We start from the raw sequence: 20895 nt of genomic DNA, 5'->3' as shown, positions 1-20895 counted from the left end.
ACTATTACTACTACTACTTCTTTTTCTTCTTCTTTCTTCTTCTTCTTCTTCTTCTTCTTCTTCTTCTATCTTCTCTCTTCTACTCTCCTTTCTATTTCTTCTTCTTTCTTCTTTTTCGATTTTTTTCCTTTATTTTCCTTTTTTTTTTTCTTAATTTCTCTTCTCCTCTCTTTTCTTTCACATCCTTCGTCTTCTTCGAGACCAGACTTTCTTGTTCCATCTGGCGAGTCAGCAAGTTCGACAGGTAGGTAACTCGCTCGAGTTAATTAGCCGGTCGTCCAAAAATTTTAATAAAAGACGCTGACAGCTCTTCGATGTATGTAACTTACCCAGACTCAGAACTTCGATTTCATTTTTATTTTAATTTTTTCTTTCTTTTATTGTTTCTTTTTTTCTTTTTTTTCCCCTATTTCTCTCTCTCTCTCTCTCTCTCTCTCTCTCTCTCTCTCTCTCTCTCTCTCTTCCTTTCTCTTTCTTTCGACCTTTTTTTTCTATCTTTTTTTCTATCTGCCATTACGTTAGGCAAGTTTCAACGTCAAGAAATCAACTACGACGATGACGATAGTATTAGTAATTATAAGATTTCGAGATTCTTTGATCGATTAAAAAAAAAAAAAAACGAATATTAATTTTCTTAGAGAAACTTAGGATTACGATTTTTATCGTTAACTTCATTGCCTTCTTCTTCGTTTTCTTCTTCCTCTTCCTTCTTATTATCGAGATCGAACGCGAGAAACCGATACTTTCGACGAAGAAGAAGAAGAAGAAGAAGAAAAATGTAAAAGAGAAGAAGAAACAAAAAGTAAAATACAAAAAAAAAAAAGTAACAGAAGATATAAATATCCTTGACATTTCCCCATAAATTTGCTACGCCACTGTGTTCGACGCCGTTGTGAAAAAGGTATGCAGCTATTACAGATCGTCGAACAGGTAAAATTCTGCGATACTTCAACCTCCAAACCCGTCGGGTTCTTTTCGAGAAAAGAAAAAGAAAAAAAGAGAAAGAAAGAAAGAAAGAAAGAAAGAAAGAAAGAAACAGAAAAAGAAGTGAGATAGGAAGAAACATAACGGAGAACATTTTTATCGGATTTTTACGTGTCGAATGATACTTAATTCTGTTCGCGTTGACAATTATAAATATTATTATTATTATTATTATTATTATTATTATTATTATTATTATTATTATTATTCTATTAAAGCATTTCCTTCCGGTATAGATAAATATATAATTATTCTTACGTATACCGGGTAAATCTCTGAAGGAAAAAAAGAGAAGAAAAATATACGGAAGAAAAAAAATTATATATTAGTAATTATTTAGATATATTTACATATATCCTGCGAGTCGAAGTTCGAAAAGAAAAAATCAATCGTTCGATCGATCGGACAAGAGATCGATCCTGTTTTCAAGCTCGTATTATCTACAACATGAACGATAATCGTCTACGATCGCGTGACTTTCTCTCTCTTCGATCACGTTTTCTCGATTTCTTTGACGTAGATCGACTTCTATGTCGATTAGCTTACGTTCGATCCTTTCTCCTTTATAATTCCTTATCGAGGACGCACAAATCGTATTATTGATATCGTATATACGTAGATATGTACGTACATATCTATCGATTGATTTCTTCTTACGTGCTCCGGAAAGTTTTGAAAAAAAAAAGAACAAGAAAAAGAAAAGCAAAGAAAATAAAAGAAAGGAAATTCTCGAGTCTCATATGAAACTCGATCTATCGATAATTTTCAAACGCTCCGTTTGCAAACTTTCTCCATAATTATACAATACGAATAAAACGAATTATCTTTCGAACAGATTGCACGTATAATTTCATATAAATATATATATATATATATATATATATATATATATATATAATGTATGTGTGTGTATGTATATATCATATAGTTATGCCTATAGCATAAAAAATGTTTTTATTGCAACTCTCCTAATAAATTGGCCGTGCTCCAATTATGCTCTACATTCTTTATTTTTAATATATACATGTGTGTATGTGTATGTGTGTAGTGTGTATATATATATACGTATATATCAACATATCCATACATATATAAATATACATACATATATATGTATATATGCACTGTTATTAAGCAATCTAGCGGTAACGTTGTATCAATCTCTCTCTCTCTCTCTCTCTCTCTCTCTCTCTCTCTCTCTCTCTCTCTCTCAAACTATCTATCTCTCTTTTTCTTTTTTTTTTTTTTTTCTTAATATCTCTTTCTTTCGTTTAAAATATACCGCGAGGAGATAACGAAAAGATAGATATATCTCTATCCATTCAAAATAATCCTTCGTAGAACGAATTATAGGTATAATAATAAAAAGCTTTGCGTCAGAGTTAACAAACATTGATATATCTCGATACGTGTATCATTAACGCCGTTATGCCTTCATCTTAGAAGAATGTAAGTGCTTATAGTTACATTATGTCTAATATATTCAATGCCGAAAGGGAAAGAAACGACCGATTTTACTTTCTTTCTTTATAGACTACAGAAAAAGTTCCACAACAAAATTTGTAGAACTTGTAAACGACGATAAGAGAAAAAAAGAGAAAGAAAGAAAGAACGAAAGAAAGAAAGAGAGAGAAAGAGAGAGATCGAAAGACTACTCTCGTTTTACGAGCATCTTTCGATAAGATTTTATTGCTCGACCGGTTGTAAAAAAAGAACCATCTTAGATCGAGTTAAGGCATCGTGTCGGTCGATTGTATATTGAAATTGAGACGTCTCCGTAATTCTTACAGCTCCGCTACTTTTAATTCGAAAATTATGCAAATAATTGATCGTTGCCGCGATCTTAATAAATATTTCAAACTTATATACATTTATATAAATATACATACATACATATGTATATATATATATTTAAGTATAGATATACACACGTATATTCGATACGATCCTAAGAAAAAGGGATATAAACGAGAAAAAAGAAAAGCAAAGATACCCTTCGAAGATGTTTGATATCTTGGCTGATTTTTTTTTCTTTTTTTTTCCTTTTTTTTTTTGGCAAATAATAATTAATGATACTTACTTTACGAACGATCGAATTTAGCATGGAATATTGTAAGTAATACTTTTTAACGATTCAATTACACCGATTCACGTATCAAGTTTGTTAAGTATTTTTCAAAAAAATAAATCATAGACATAAAATGCGTTTTATCGACGATATGAGATTGTTAAAACTGACGCATCGTTTGGGTTCATCGTGAAAATAAAAAATTTGTTTTTATTACTAAATGAACGAATATATACCGGGATAATCATGGACTATATCATGGATTTGAAACAAGTACGAATTTTTTTTATGAAAAATAAAACGTAGGTATAAAATGCGTTTTATTGACGATATAAGATTGTTAAAGCTCATCGGCATGATGGGAGTTCCATCGTGAAAAAAAAAATAAATATATATATATATATATATATATATATACATACATATACATATGTATATATATATTTTTCTTCACTTTAAACGATTATCCAATTTATTTTGGATTTACAATATATTACGAAATATTGAAAAATCAAGCTCGTAAAAGTCGAATTTGTGAATTGTTCGTTGAAGGCGCCAGACCGAGAACTCCTCGATGGATGCTGTGCGATGTTTCAAAGCCGGTCCATAATATGTATGTACGTGGGCACGTCCGATATGCATATGTGTGTACGTTGGTGTGCGACTGGAACAATGATACCAGTTTGACTGGTGTGCTTCTCCCACCATCCATGGAAGATGGCAGAGAGCAGCATGCTCTCATACTCACCGTTCAAAGAGCTCACAGCTCAAGACGATCGTCTTACTTACGTTTCGAGATGTTGAAGATAACGAAGAAGACTTCAAACCAAACGGGAATATCTAATCAAGTTAAACGATTATAGATCGATAGATATATTTTTATATTAGTTAGATAGGTAACCGATATTACATCTGCTTTAACACACTTGAGATAATCGAAGATACTAATGAAATTGCTTTGTTGTTATTCCAACGTTTATTGTTATGATACCATCGCAGTTGTAATCGTATTTGATAAGTATCTTGTTCCTATTTGTAACCATACGATCGTGTCGTTGAACTCGCGAGTCTTTCTTTCCTTTTATATATATATATATATATATATATATATATATATATATTACATATATTATATATATTATCACAATTTTTCCTTTTTTTATTTTCTTTAAATCATTTTAGAAATTTTTATTCCTTTCGTTTTATATACGATCTATCGAATGATTAAATTTCTACTTATAGATATTGGATTTAATCGATATAAGTTGATAACATTTTTTTATTATTCATATTTAAGTAGTATTTTTAGTATTTTTAGTATCTTTCATATCTAAATTAATTATACTGTTAATATTTTGATTGAAAACATTTACATCAGTTTACATCTAAATGAATAACATTATAGAGTATTTTTTTGTATCATTATTTAGTGACCGATCTAACAGATATTTATTATCTTTCATTTAGATTTTCATTATCTATCTATTTTGCTTCAATTGATATCAAATGATGGTACTTGTGCGAATCAATTGAAACTGATTAACAATTTATAGTATTTATAAATTTATTCATTTAATTGGTCGTCGCATTATATTATTATATATTATCGAAGAACGAATAAGGATTTAATAAAACTCGTTTTACATTGAAAAATAGTTTCGAGCACGTTGCTATTTTAATGATGAGCTCGATCGTACAACTATCGCCATAACTAGACAATAAATTTTAATTAGGAGAAAGTGTAAGGAAAAGCGCTGACACGTTTCTTGTTCATCCATGAAAAATCGGCCATACGTGTGCGTTGGATCGCGAACCACTCGTGAATAACTATACTAACTCTTTACCATAACGATTGTACGAGTCGTAGAACGATTTAAAAACAGGTTGGCGATACCGTCCTCTTTACTGGCATAATATTGAACGAACTTCATGAAACATTGTCAAGAGATATAAAATTTATTAAACCTATAAGTCAATTTTTTTTCTAAGTAAAGAAAAAGAGAAAGAAAAGGAAAGAAAATACACAACTTATACTACAAACTAAATAATAATAATAATAATAATAATAATAATAATAATTCGTAATAATTTATAGTTATATAGTACTAATACATAAATATATTATAACTTGTATTAGTATTATTATAATATATGCAAGTATAAAAAAAAAAGAAATGAAATAAAACAGATATATGAGTACGTTACTTCTAATTTACATGTCATTATAAATAATTAAGATATATATATATGTATATATATAAAGAAAAATATGTTCATGTTAAATTTGAGTTCATTGATCCATGAACATTTTATATGATCGACGAATCGATCGATATTATCATCGTCGTTATAATCACGAGCATTATCACCAGTCTCCGTTATTAACGTTATTATTTTACCCGTCTTATGATAAAATTTTTAAAACTAGTCGCGTTTCGATCGAGTATTATCTTGGTATATAGGGTGTATGTATTTATATTGAAATTTTCCACCAAAAAGGTAGATATAATAATAACTATGAACGAGTTACGACGTTAAACTAAAATCGTTCGTTCAGCACGAAGATTATCTTCGTCAATGCGAGCGTTTCTATTGCATATGTATGTCAAGACGAGACGAGTCTTTCGCTTTTGAAAATGCAAATGACTTTTTCATCTACGTGCTCGACGATCATTACGTACATAAATTTATACATATATATATATATATATACACACAAGACAGCGTACGTTTAGGATCCAAATCAAAAAGATAAAAGATCGTGACGTAATATCGCCAACGTTATTACAATCTAGAAAAGAAAAAAAAAGAAAAAAAAGAAAAAGAAGAATGTATCCAATTCGATCTGAGGTAGAAAGTAAAAAATATAAGAAAGAAAAAAGAAAGAAAGAAAGAAAGAAAGGGAATCGTTTAACATATCTAGACGATACTTTTAATTTAACGTTCACTCTTAACGATTCGCTGTACGTACGTACGTAATAAATGAAAATTAGTTCGTAGATTGTAAAAGCTTCAATAAAAGAAATTTTATGTTACGTGAAATAAAGAAAGAAAGAAAGAAACAAAACAAAAAAACAAAACAAAAATATAAATAAAGATAGATAGGTAGATAGATAAATAGATAGAGAAAGGAAATGCGAGCAGAGAAATAAAGAAAGAGATAGAGAAAGATGCTTCGTGGCGACGATAATTCAAAAGTCATTAAAATCAGTCCAATTACCGTAAATCGTATGGCTAATCGTATATACCGACTTACTCCTAGATAACTACGTGTTCTACGTACGTCTTACCAATACATACGTAGTTATACTACTTATATGTATATCTACCTAAGAGTTACTAAGTTATATAGGTATGTATGTATATAATGTATCGTAGCCACCACGGCAGTCACCTTTCTTGTGGCAAAAACGTTTTGCAATTGGCCGTGATAGCTTTCGCTGGACTGTCTAGAATACTTAGGTAGATATACCACAGGTAAAGATGTGGTGTTCCTTGGGTTTTGCTATTCCCTTCTCGTGTATGTATTTGCTTACGCATTAACTTTTCTACCGAGTTACGGAAAGAAAAAAGTTCAATCTAATCTGTGATTTGCCTGCTCTGATAACCTATTCCTAGTAGTTTTAGATAATTGTAAGGAATTAACTCGCGATTCATTTCTACTTCTTCATTCTAATTACATGTTCAGATAGTATTATCTTTCGTTTATAATGATTAATGAATGATTTCATTAAGATGATCTAATCAATACGAAATTTATATTTATATATTAATGATAAACTTATTATATAATTTATATTGTAAATATACGCTTGTGTTAGTTCTTTCAATTTATTTTAATAATATAATATATATATATATATATATGTGTGTGATTTCTAGAAGAAATATATAAAACAGTAGTAATAATTTAGTAATAATATAGTAATAATTAAAAAAGTTTTAGTTTCTGAGAAAATAAATGTTTAAAAATTTATTGTTGTTTGTGTTTGCAATACGAAAGATCGATGAAATGAATCTTGTTATATCTTATGGTATCGGTATAAATAGATAAGAAGAGAACATCTTTTTTTTTAAATGATTTTTTTTTAAATCTCTATGAACTTTGGTTTCGAAGATATCGTTTTCGAAATATTTCCATTCATCATTCGTTTACGTCACTCGGTTAAATCGTCTAAATTCCAAAAATTTATATATATAGGTCAGTATGTCACTAGGTCAATACCATACTAGGAAATAGTAATTACATATAAATTATATATATATATATATATATATATATATATATAAGTTATGCATACTTTAATATATATATATATATATATATATATTATATATATACAGCGCAAGGTTTCAAATTTATCTCAAAATCTATCTATACCTTTTCTTTTTCTTTTTTCTTTCTTTTTTTTTTTTTTTTTAAATAAGAATCTTCCTTTTTTACACAGACAGTATATCCTACGTCAATAAACCAAAGAAAAAAAAAAAAGTGGTTTCGAAACCTGACTTAACTTAAATAAAAACGAATTGTTTTACGAAGGGTCAAAGTATTTATTGGATAGAAAACAAATCCTTTTTTCGTGAATAAGTGCTAAATAAAAACCAAGTAACTAAATGAAAAATATATTCGCGTGTTCGCTTACTAAGAGTTTCGACGTCGATAAAAGAGAGTTAATCAACGCAAGTCATTACTTCAGCTTTATTAACGACCGCCGAGTAGTCGCCGCGAAGATGAGTTCCGCTAGAGATGCAAAGATCGAAGAGAGATCGCCGACGAAAGAGGACGGATGTCCGTACCAAAGGCTGCGAACACTTGCGCACCTGTTTAATAAGAACAAAACCTACCGCGGAACTTTAATGAACGACCGACCTTTACGTCCTTCGGCGACGGCCAAAGAATCATTAAAAGGCTTCGTTCGAAGGTTTTACGGATAATGGTTGATGCATCCTGTCGAAGAACGACCAAAGGAAATAATTGTATTACTATATATCGTGTGATCGCTAAGAAATATAAACGATATGGAATGATATAAGGGAAAGGATAAAATACAAACAAAATAAAAAAGAAAAGAAAAATTAATCAAGAAAATTTACCTATTCTACAACGAAATTGATCCATGATCGATAAGTTCGATTTTCCCTTCGGAAAGATTAACAATTTCGTGAAATTGTTAAAATTCATTAAAAATTTGTCGAACTCGTTAAAGACTGATTAAAAAAAAAGTTTGTTTTAATTCTTCAAGATTATCTTTAAAAATTTGTCTCGAACTATTATGTTTTCCCATTTCGCGAATGAGATATCTCAGTTTTTAACGAGAAGGACGACACTCGATAGACGTTACTTGATTTCAACCTTTCGAGATCTTACGAATATACGTATATAACCATCTTCACGGTGCATAATTAAGTTTCTCTCCGGCGGGTATACTTATTCGCCGACTAGAGAGAGGATAGTACCAACGTGTAGCTACTCGACGGATAAACTTAATCGACTGCCATTATCCGACACGGTGATTCGTACGTTTCTGGGATTGGCAAAGAGCAAGGTCTTTCATTTCCACACTTAATTAATCGAGAAGGATCTCTTTCTAGTTTATTTTTAACTCTCTTTGTCTCTCCTTCTCTTGGATGAGTTATGCGTTTAAATCTATTTTCTTGAAAATTGAAATTGCGTTTAACAATTAAAGGCATTGATAATTTCTTATCGAAAACGAGTAACAAAACTTCTCTTTCGTAATTTCAATTAATAAGGAAACGAGAAAAAAAAGAGGGAGAAAGAAAATCAAGAAGAAAGGAAAAAAAAATGTCTTCTTAATTACATCTACGCTTCTTTATTAGTTTCTCAAATAAAACGTAATACACCGAAGAAGTGAAATTTCACTCGTTATACTTGTCCGTATTCTTTTTTCCGTTTTTCATCCTTTTTTCGTGCGTTTCCACTTAACATTTAAGGATGAATCGTGTTTTCTCTTCTCATTAAAGAAGCTGAAGAAAGCTCGTCGGTCGACCCTGACGTTTAATCGAACGTCTTTCACGAGATATCGCGAGTATTAAAGACCTTTTAGACGAAAGAGGGAGAAAGAAAGAGAGAAAGAAAGAGAGAGAGAGAGAGAGAGAGAAAGAGAGTGATGAAAAAAGAAAGAACAAAGAGAAGAAAAAAATTATTAGTTCGTTTAGATTCTAAATGAAGCGGAGCTCGGCCATGAAATGCAATAACGTTAGGTGCCAAGATCGGACGCACCGTTACGTTCGTGATTCAATATAACGCCTTACGCATAGCATGTTCTCATGAAACTTTTTGTTCCATCACGTAAGGCGTATAACGCGTAAATGCGTATGTAAGACGACACTTGGCCATCGTAGTTGGTACACCTGTGTTGAAGGGAGGACGATGTGGTTGGTGTCGCGCTTGTCGATCGATGAGACCGAACGAGATATACGGACACGCGATAATACCTTCGAGAAACGAGATCTATATCTTTTACCTCTTCAAAAAGATCGAAGAAATCTTGTTACTCTGTAGTTAAGTACACAGTACATACTTACGTATTAATTATATACATGTGCACGATTCCAAAGAAATAAACAAAATTTTCTCTACGATTTTCTCATAGATTTTAAATCGTCGAGTTATCATTTTCATGGACGTCGATGCGTTAAAGTTTCATTAGGTATCCGTTTAATATCAATTTTTATTAGAATTTTCTTATTTAATAATTTTTTATTTCGTATTATTAAAAGCGTTTAAAACATTTTTCTGATAATTATACAAAATCTTGTTACTCTGTATTCAAGTACACAGTACATACGTATTAATTAGTTACGCGTGCACGATTAGAAAGAAAGAAATAAAATCTTCTCTACAATTTTCTCATAGATTTTAAATCGTCGAATTATTATTTAATTGAAATTCAATTTTCATCGACGTCGATTAATCCAAGTTTCATCACGTACGCATTTAGATCTTTCACTAAAATTTCATCATTAAAATCGATCGATTAAAAATTGTTCTAATTTTATATATCATTAATTATCGCTATTACTATTATTTTATTTATTAATTGAATTGAATCGAAAACGAAGAATACTTCTTCGCTTAAATCCACATCCAAGATATTTCGTGATAAAAAATAAAGCAGTCCTCGTTTGATACCTCGACCTTAATTGATTTCTTTTTTCTTCTTTTTTTTTTTTTTTTAAGATTATAATTCGTAATAATTCGAGTTCTCGCTTGATCTCGATTTATTATCCTTGATTCAGCGAGAAGCATAAAACACGATAATCGTGTTCCGTAGGAGGAGTAACGACACCAAAGAAGGGTCCCTGAAAGCGGTGGTGACCTTACCTCGTCGTTTTATACGTTCGCTCTTAAGGAGAGACATCGAGATTTAATGCTCTCTTCGTGATCCTTCCACTCGGTGGATTAACCTTATACGAGGGTGGGTATAAATGTCGTTTGACGTAGCCAAGTCGAAGTAGACTTTGAAATCGAGTCCATTCGCGTTTCTATTCGCGCGATCATCGACCGTTTACTCTGTCCATTTACTGTATAAGAGAAAGTGAGATAGAGATAGATCGATAGATCGATAGATAGACAGATGCTGCAATACAGAGAAAAAGAAAAAGAGAGAGAGAGAGAGAGAGAGAGAGAGAGAGAGATAAAAGATGAGTTAAGGTTGTTCATTGGCATTTGATCGAAGCGTGTATGATATCAACGACAAGTATAGACAAAATATGAATTACAAATGCAACCTCGTGTAGATTATATCCCATAACATAACTATCGGATTAGTGTGATTTAGAATGGGAAGTGTCAATAGTTCGAACTCAAACTCTTCATTCTCTCCTATTTATAATCTTCTTGAACGTGTTATCGTTTAAATATTAATGCATTATATTGTTTCGAAGCATCGACATTTTAAATGAAGATTCTTTCGTGTTTATCGCGTGTTACGAATTTATATATCGTTTAAGCGAACGTATTATCGTTTAAAATATTACCTCATTATTCCTGCATCAATTATTCTCGAGAAAATAGCATTTTTTTTTTTTTTTCTAATCGCCATTTCCTTCGAGGAAAGTGAAACTTCTTTAAAAATTCGAAAAAAAAGAAGCTGGATCCTAGATTAAACCTTCGCCATTAAACCACGCGACTCAGTTTTTATAATTACTCCTGTTTTCATTGTTGGCGTGAACCATTATAAAAACCAAGAGTGATGAACAGCTTCTTTAATGTCTTACATTTTTACGATCTAAGAAGAAGACTCCAAGTATGAGAACGTCGACCTTGTCGAGAAAGGCACCTTATTATGCGATCGATCTGATCGAGCTTAGACTTTCGACTCCTCGAACTAGACGGAAACGATTTCTCGTTCGTGCTAGACAAGAATCTCCTTAAACGTGGAAGAAGGATGGAACGATATATGTACGTCATGTTTGAGAGACCAGAACGACTATTGAGACGGGAAGAATATTCTTAGCACGATACTCATTATTTCTATCATCCTTCTTCTTCTTCTTCTTCTTCTTCTTCTTCTTCCTCTTCCTCTTCCTCTTCTTCTTCTACTTTTTCTTCTGTTGAAAGAAATCACAAAAAATATCTGCGTCTCTCCGTCGATATTTTCTAATCATTTATTTTCTTTCTCCGATACCGTTAGAATTGTTGAATATCTTTCATTGGCCGAGATTGGCCAAGAACTATTTTAATTACCATAAAGATAGATAGATAGATGGATAGATAGAGAAAGAGAGAATGTCTCTAAGGTTAATGCGATATACGTGTTCGTGGAGCTCAAACGTCTAAAGGATTACCTGTATTCCATTAAGAATTCTTTGTCAGTGTCAGCAGATTAGCGTGTATAATGCCTTTAAGAACTCGATCTCGTCTCTTTATCCGTGTAATTCCTTCTCACTCTATAAGGTTACCATGTAATACGCGACGATATATATATATATATATATATATATATATATATATATAATTTATCGAGAATGTACGAATTAATTATATCAAATTCTTATCTCGTTATTATCGAAACCACGAATATATCTAATAATTTCATGTGTTTATAGATAACAATAGAATTCTTGTGATAGTAAATGATAATGTTGAGAAATACAATGTGCTACCGATATGACACATTAAATGAAAATAATCTGATATTTTATATAAGAAATTTTCTTGACAAGTAATTCTTTATCGATTTTGACAATCGATAGGTCTCGTTAGAAGGATAAAGGACGTAAGAAGTCGTAAGATGATCGTGTTGGATTTTATCAAAACAAAATAAAAAATATTTTTATCGTGCCGACAGTTGCTCTTAAAAGTTAACTTCTTCTTTTTTTTTTTCGGAAAGAAAAAGAAAAAGAAAAGAGGATGAGCCAATAATTCAAAAAAAAAAAAAAAAAAAAAAAAACGACGACAATATAAACCCTTCGATTTATAAAGATCGTTGCGTGAAATCTCCCTTATCGTCGGTGATACGATTTAAAAAGAAAAAGAAGAAGAAAAAGAACATAAATCATTGAGCAAGAAAAAAGATCGATAGATACGTCAAATATTTTCTGAAGAAAACGAAACGATTTGAGAAAAGGAACAAAAGGAGAACGTCGATTGAATTCAACGAGAGTGTTAATAAAATTCGTGTTTGACGTAATAAACTGTAAGGACGATCGTTCATATAGAAATAGAGTACGGTTTAAATCGAGTTGGAGAAACATAGTCTCGATTGGTGATGGTGGTGATGTTGGTGTTAGTCTCTTTGAAAGTAGCCGTGGTAGCACTCGTGCGATCAAAAGAAAAAGAAATAAAGAGAGGAAAGGAGAGAGCGTGAGAGAGATAGCGACACGCATAGAGACACACATAGAGACATACATAGACACAGAGAAAGAGAGAAAGACAGAGAATATAACGCGTCGATGCCAGAATGACTTATCGTGGAAATAAATACCGGTCGGAGATCGGAGATCGGCGTTCTAGATCGGACCGTACAGTTACGCACATCTTCCGTTCTTTTAGCTTATTTTAAACGGAGTCAGCAGCACTGTGCCGGTCTCGTGGCAAAGGAGCGTGACTATATACGCGTTATAGAGTATTTCTCCTTCGAGTTCACCCTGGGAAGCCAAACACGCAGAGGGGGAGCTCTACCAAGGATGATGTAGGAGCCTAAAACCTTAACGTTCATCTCTCGCGCCGTTACTCGTCCCTTTAATTCGCTAACCACAGCTCAACTGCTACCTGTTCTTATTCTCATCTCTTTGGCTAGGAGGCTTCATCGAAAATTTCTTCGTATCGTTCTCCTTTTCTTTCCGTTTCTTTTCTCTCCCTCTTTTTTTTCTTTTTATTCTTTTCCTTTTTTTTTTTTTTTTAACTCTTTCTTTCCTTCCTTTCTCTCTTGCTCCTTCTTTTTTTTTTACTCCCTTTCTTTTTCCTTTTTTTTTTGTTTCTTCTTTTTTCTCTTCTCTTTTTTCAAAAAGTAAGAGTATCGAGTTTAAAGACGATCTACGAAAGTGAATGTGATAGGATGGTTCGATTGTATCGTTATTAATTTTACAAGTTAATCGACTGTGTTACTAGTAGAATAAGTTCGATTATATCGGGGATAATTATCTGTGATAATTACTGTTCGAAACTTCTAGGTAAGAATGATCTATGTTATTAATAATTGCTAATAATAATAATGGCATATATATGTGTGTGTGTGTGTGCATATGTACATACATACATATACATATACATACATATATATATATATATCGTGATTACGTTTCTAATAATTATCGATATGTATGTAATTAATCACTTTAATTACTGACAAAAATAAACGTATAATACTGATACTTTCTATTACAAAACTAGATCTTAATCTATGAAAAATTGTAGATATGATACGGTATCGAGTTTTGCTTGAAAGCGTGCGCTGTAAATTAACGATGTTTGAATATCATTAATAATGATGATATCGAATGTCATGATTTTATGTTAATACTTATTTAACAAAAATCGTTCTTCACTCGATTGCTCGACTTTATCTATTTAAAAAAAAAAAAAAAGAATAAAAAAATAAAAATAAAAAGAAACAAATAAATGATTAACGTCGAACACCATGACATCCACTTCCTGTTACGAAACAGGATTCTTAATCGATGAAAAATCATCGAGATCTTTATCTTAACTTCGAAGATTTAATCATATATCCTCGTAAACTCGACTAAAGAAGGTAGAAGGTTTATCGTGAACTATTAAAAAGCTTCTCACGGGGTCGATAAAGTTTCTTGCGAGTACTATAAGTTCGTTTAAACTTATTGGAGAAGTTGTACGAGAAGTATCGTGTAACTCACGATAAACCAGCTCGTATTTATCGTTAGACTCGACCCATTTGGTAATGTTTATTCCGGTTAGCTATTGGAAAAGCTTGACAGAAAAGTATCGTAATTTCTTTATCAGCTCCTCGTAAATAATAATATAATAAAAAGAAAGAAAAAAAAAAAAAACAGAAAAGAAAAAGAATAATAAAGATAATCACGGATGGACGCGTTAAAGTGCCGTCTTTCTGGTTAGAAGCCGCGGCGCGTTGTCGTTTAAATCAACTCCCTTAGAACTAATTGCCCGTGAGACTAGCTCTATGAACGCTTTAATCGGCTTCTCGAAGAGTAAAAAGCAAAAAAAAAAGGAGAGAGAGAGAGAGAGAGAATAAAAAAGGAAGATAAGAATGAAGAGAAAGAGAAAGAGAAGTACAACGATAAAACTATAGTCGTTCAACCTTCGCCAGTTTTACACTTTTATTTATATTTTTTATCGTTTACGAATGAGAGATTCATAGAAAGAGAGAAAGAGAGAGAAAGAAATACATACATACATACATACGTACATACATACATATATACATATAGTCTACTCGTTAGAACTTGATTTGTTACTTCGAATAAGTATGTATGTAAGAATGTAGGTATGCATATATCTACTTATGTTTTCTTGAATATTTGACCAAAGCATTGAACCTTCTCCAAAGGCCGATCTTCATGCTGAATATTTTTCTCCTTTTTCTTTCTTCTTTCTTTTTTTTTTTTTTCTTTTTTTTTCTCTTCGCATGCCTTCCCGATAATCGGCCACCCTTGCCGAGAGCAAAGCAGGTGAGATCAGACACGGACTCGTCGTCGCGTGTCTCGCCATATGCGATGCACACGCAACATCTGTTCCGATGGCAGATTCTCGAGAAATCTTAGAAAATCGAATGAAATCCTCACGAATTCCTATAATTCTTATTTCTTAGTTTTGCGAATGTTCGTATAACGAAATATCATTATTATCATCATCACCATTATTATTATTATTTTATCATCATCATCATCATCATCAACGGGTATCTTGGGTTACACCCATGTTATTACGAGAATTCTACGGACGTATGTCAAGAATAATTTTCTTACAAACTTCTGACATAATCGCGATCACGCTTTATTATTATTATTATTATTATTATTATTATTATTATTATTATTATTATTATTATTATTATCATTATTATCATTGTACTGAACGTGTGATCATTACTGTTGGAGATTTGTGATTTTCTTGTTGTTCTTGTGCATCCACCTTTAATATGTCTCGCTTCGCAATGAATGTTAAATAAAAATTAAAATGCATCGTTCGAAATTGTAATGGGAAAAAAGAGAAAAAGGCGAAAGAAAAATGGAAGGAAAAATACATATAAAAAAAAAAAAAAAAAAAAGAAAAGAAAGAATAGAAGATTACGAGGTTAGTCACGAAGAAATGGAAAGCTAGATAGGCACGCGTTACTCGGCTGTAATTATTACTGCGGTCAATTTAATAAATGTAAGTCTTCCTGCTTTCGAAATGGAGCAAGAAGGTCTAGTAATAGTAATAGTAGTAGTAGTAGTAGTAGTAGTAGTAGTAGTAGTAGTAACAGCAGCAGCAATAGTAGTAGTAGTAGTAGTAATGCTAGTAGTAGTAGTAGTAGTTGGTCGGACTCTCTCGAGTTAGATTAAATTCTTCGATCGAGAGTTTCATGGCGCACCTTCTTGGTTGGATTATTAGAACGTTTGTAATATTTTTCTACATTACTCGCATCCTCCTCCTCCTCCCCCTCCTCCTCCTTCTTTCCCTCTTCTCATCCTTTCTCTCCTTTTCGAGATCATAAATCCCGAATAGTTTATGCGAGGGTAACTCTTCGGTTAACGATGCTTTTCCACGATACATTCGTGAGATTGGTTTATGATCTTGAAATTGTTCCGTTTTCTCTTTCTCTCTTTCTCTCTTTCTCTTTTTCTATGTATCTATCTATTTATCTCTTTCTCTCCCTTTTTCTTCGCTCACTGGAACGATCGTCTCTAACGAGTATATCGAATAATAGATGTCTCGATGGAATAAACGAATCAGTCTCACAGTTTTACCCCTTACCCTCTCTCTTTTGCTATTTCAATCTGTGACCAGAGCGCTAAGACACCCGATAACTATACAATTTTTTTTATACATCGAGCTACCATGTCAATCGTTAGAAGATAGAATAGGTTTCGCATTAACCTCCGATTTATCGATTCCCTTTAGCTACGAATTTTCTTTTTCTAATGCTTGGATTTTAAAGTTCGATGTCTCCTGCTTGTTAACTGGATCGTATAAATATATTTGTTAAATTGTCTTTTAAAAACGATTTGAACAGCGACAGGTTTAGTGAGGATAAAGGCGTGGTCTTTGAAGATTCGTCAGAGGACTGTTGAGCCTCTGATAAAATTAATATCAATCGAGTCAATATTTTTTAATATTTGTCGAATTTACGAATTTTTCTTTCTTCTTCTTCTTTTTTTTTTTTTTTTTTTTTCTTTTGTTCATTTAATTACCCAATTAAAATGAATACTTTCTTTCATGTACTTCCGTCAAGGCTATTCTAAAAAGGTCTTTAAAGAATTGACTCTTGAGACTATAATAAAATAAATACCTATCCAGTCAGAATTTTTTAATATTTCTCGAACCAACAATATTTTATTCCTTTTACTCTCCAATTAAAATGAATATTTGCTTGCGTATACTTCGGTCAAGGTTATTATGAAAAGCTCGTTATAATAGTACGGATTGACTCTCGAGTGTATAATAAAATAAATATCAATCGAGTCAGAATTTTTAAATAGAAAATCTTTTCTCTTTTACTTTCCGATGGAAATGAATATTTTCTCTGTGTATACTTCGGTCAAGGTCATTCTAAAAAGGTTAATAAGAAGTGAGGATTTACTCTTAAGAGCTATTATAAAATGCATACCGATGGATTAGAATTTTGAAATACGCCTCGTAGTTAGAAAATCGTTTTTCTTTTACTTTCCAATGAACATGAATATTTTCTTCGACATAGAATACTTCGATTATTCAAGGTCGCTTCGAAAAAGCTCAGAAAGAACAGGTTCGTAGCTCGTACGATATCTTTTTCCTTTTTGAATCGTCGTACATAGAAGAGAGAGGACACGACAATCAGAACTTGTGGACCACGTTCCAATGTTATCTTCGTTCATTTTTATCAATTAATGTAGACGATGAAATAGCTCGAATAACATCGATGAAATACGTCGAAGACTAAACGAGATATGAAAAAGCGAAAGAAGCGTAGCTTTAAAAAAAAAAAAAAAATGGAAATGGCGGCGGTGTTTTGTCTTTGATAGTAAATTTCTTTGCCTTTCCATTTTCATAACATTCCTTAGGAAGATCTATATAGATCGTTTGGTAAATCGCTTAAAATCCATCCAACGTTCTTGTTAAAAAATCTCTAATCGTCGATTAAAAATATTTGGAACGATATATCGAGAGATAACGTTCTTCTATTCGATAATCATATCAATGATAAATCAATCAATAATAGATATTAACATCTTCTTTAAATAAATAATATTTATTAAAGAGATTTTGCGAGCTTTTTTCGAAGATTTCCTTGACGATTAGATATTTATAGTCTACATAAAAGAAAGTAAGCCCGAAGGCATAATTTTTTATTCTCCAACATCCTCTCTTCTACGGATGATCTATGGACCATAGAAATTCATTAGTTCGACTTTCGATGATCTTTATCTAACGGACTACCACTAGATCGACTTAATGAATTTCCGTGCTACCTCGTAACTTATTATCGTTGAGTATTAAGTATTCTTTAAAAAATAAAAATAAAAAAAAAAGAGAGAGAGAGAAAGAAAGAAAGAAAGAAAGAAAAAAATGTATTTTTAGAACAGTTCCTTTTTTCCTCGTAGGGATAAATTCCTTAGCAATTATCGACGTCTCGCTAATATCTTGTTTTTACAGGTGAACGTTTTGAAGAGAGAAAAAAAGGAAAGAGAGGAAGAGAGAGAGAGAGAGAGAACAAAAATAGTAAATATCATGATTTTGAATAGGTATCAATGACGACACGCACGTTTCTACTTTCTTTCTTCTCTTTTTTATTTATTTTAATTTTCGCTCCAAGCCTATAAATATAAATTCACGCTTTCGAGGTGGGAATATTCAAGGTGTTGTAAATCAAGGCGTGCTTTTTTAACGCCACTGGCTACAACGGCCACGACCGGTATCGGTATATATAAACACCTTCTGATTTACGCTAAACAAATATAATACATATGTGTTTGTGTATATTTTCGCATAGGATATCTTTTCGAAGTCTATAAAAAAAAAAAAAAAGGAAAGAAAAAAAGAAAATGAAAAAAGGTTTTCCTTGCTTAAGCAAATCTATTCCGAAACGAGGAACGCGCTTTCTATTTATAACGTGAGATTACTCGAGTATAGATACGAGTTATGATCGGTAACTATAATCAGATACTTACGTATATACGTATAAATCCCCTAGGTATAATTCCCTTAAAAAATCATTTATATCGTACCGTTGAAAAGTCATCGAGGTTAGAATATTTTTCTTTTTTCTTTTTCTTCTTCTTCTTCCTACACTTCGAATTCTAGACAGATAACATTATTTTCGAGCACACCACGGTGTTCGTTTTAATAAGCAATTATGAAGGTAACCCGATGACCCGAGAAAAAAAAATGGAGGCACGAATTCCACGAAGCATTCGTGCTGATCCTCCTGGACGATCTCTCGAAGGAGAGTCACGACTCGGTACATTTTAACACACACGCTATCTTTACGTTTTATATACTATTATATCTTTCCATTCGATTTGTAATCTATAAGTCATTAATATCTAATACGCGTAAATTATTACCTTGTATAAATGAGAATTACTAAAATCATATCTTTCGCTTAAGTATATATATATATATATATATATATATATATATATATATATATATTTCTTTTTCATAGAAATTTTTACGTAATTTAATATCGATGATAGTAAAATATTGATCTGTATTAAAAGTATTTCACAACACACGCGCGAGCGCGAATCTACTTTTATAAAAATATAAAATTGCACGTATTTACTTTGAAACTTTTGACATTTATATTCAATGAAAATAAAAAAGATGAATGAGTGACAGGATTGAAACAACTTTCACTTGCGTATGCGTTCGCAAAATAAAATTGGTTGTGACAAAAGTAGATCGAACGTAAGCAACGTGATCGTTGTTATGTAACCTGTGAGCGAAATTGCAAAGATAAATTGATGTTTTAATCGCCTAAAGGACGGTGATTTATGAGAGACACATCAGAAGAATTCATTAGAGCGTGTAACGAACAGGGAAATCGCAGAGGACGCATACCGCACTGTAATTTAATTTTCTATTCTTTTCTAACTTGTAATAATCTCTTTTGGTCCTTGTCCTATAACATCCTTAAGAATTAATCCAGCACAGATCAGAAAGATTCTCACGAGTCTCACTGAGTTACAAATCATTTTTATAGTTTAAAAATGCTTTTTAATTATTTCATTGCCTGCCTTCGAACTAATTAAAACGGATTAGTCAGATTCAAACACGGATCTTCCTTTAGGGATCAAAGTCTTTAGAAATATCTTCGGACGCATACAAATGATTCAACTTTATTATCCAATAGAGAAAAATAATACAAATGCATTTCTACGACGAATAAATATCACCTTCTGTCTCGAGCATCGATGCTTGAAACTATTGAATAGATTCATAAATAAGTAGCTTTCTCTTTCTCTTTTTCTTTCTTTCTTTCTTTTTTTTTTTTATTCTTTTTTATTATAAACAATACGCAACAAATAACGTTACTTATTTACTTTACGAATCAATCCATCGAATAGTAATTTAAAACGAGATTTATTTTCATACAAACGATTAAACAATTTTCTCTATCGCAAGTTCGAAAATTCAAACAATTTACTATTCCATTCGTAGATTGGATTAAATCGAAGAAATAGAAATGGTTAAAGATCGTCAAGGACTCGTTGGAATCTTTCTAGTTAATCCTTCCTTCTCTTCGCGAAGTAGAAACGTGATAGACTTTTTTGCGTGGCTATATATTCCTTCGACCTTAACAAAGACACGAGAGTTAAGAGAAAGGAAAAGGAAGAAAAGGACAGGGGAGAAAAGATTCTTGGTATTAAGAGCAACCATTCCGTGTACCTTCAATCTCCAGGGCGTTAAAGCTTTAATTCGACGAGTTTGCCTCCGGACGATGGATCGCGACGAGGTTTTTACTTACACGATCACGCATTGGCGGAGGACGTTCGTATCAGGCAAATCGAGGATGAGGCCAAATGTCTCACTTACAGAAGTTAATCGCTGTTGAAGTTACTCCTCGGCTAATGAGCGACCGATGAGAATCCTGTGTTTACGCGAACGATAAATAAAGACTCATTCTTTTCTTTTCTTTTTTTTTTTTCTTTTTCATTCATATTCTTTCTTTCTTTTTTTTTTCTTTTTGTATACA

At 31.9% G+C, this 20895-nt stretch overlaps 1 protein-coding gene across 7 annotated transcripts in view; it reads left to right on the top strand.

The window, feature by feature from the left end:
* The window catches only part of LOC122631179 (ankyrin repeat domain-containing protein 6), a 117167-nt gene that overhangs the window by 40738 nt on the left and 55534 nt on the right, over nt 1-20895 (top strand). The window lies entirely within an intron of this gene.

Source organism: Vespula pensylvanica, chromosome 1 (assembly GCF_014466175.1).
Source record: "Vespula pensylvanica isolate Volc-1 chromosome 1, ASM1446617v1, whole genome shotgun sequence".
Taxonomy (NCBI): Eukaryota; Metazoa; Arthropoda; class Insecta; order Hymenoptera; family Vespidae; genus Vespula; species Vespula pensylvanica.
The sequence above is the reverse complement of the archived record's forward strand: the minus strand, read 5'-3'. Positions and strand labels throughout refer to the sequence as shown.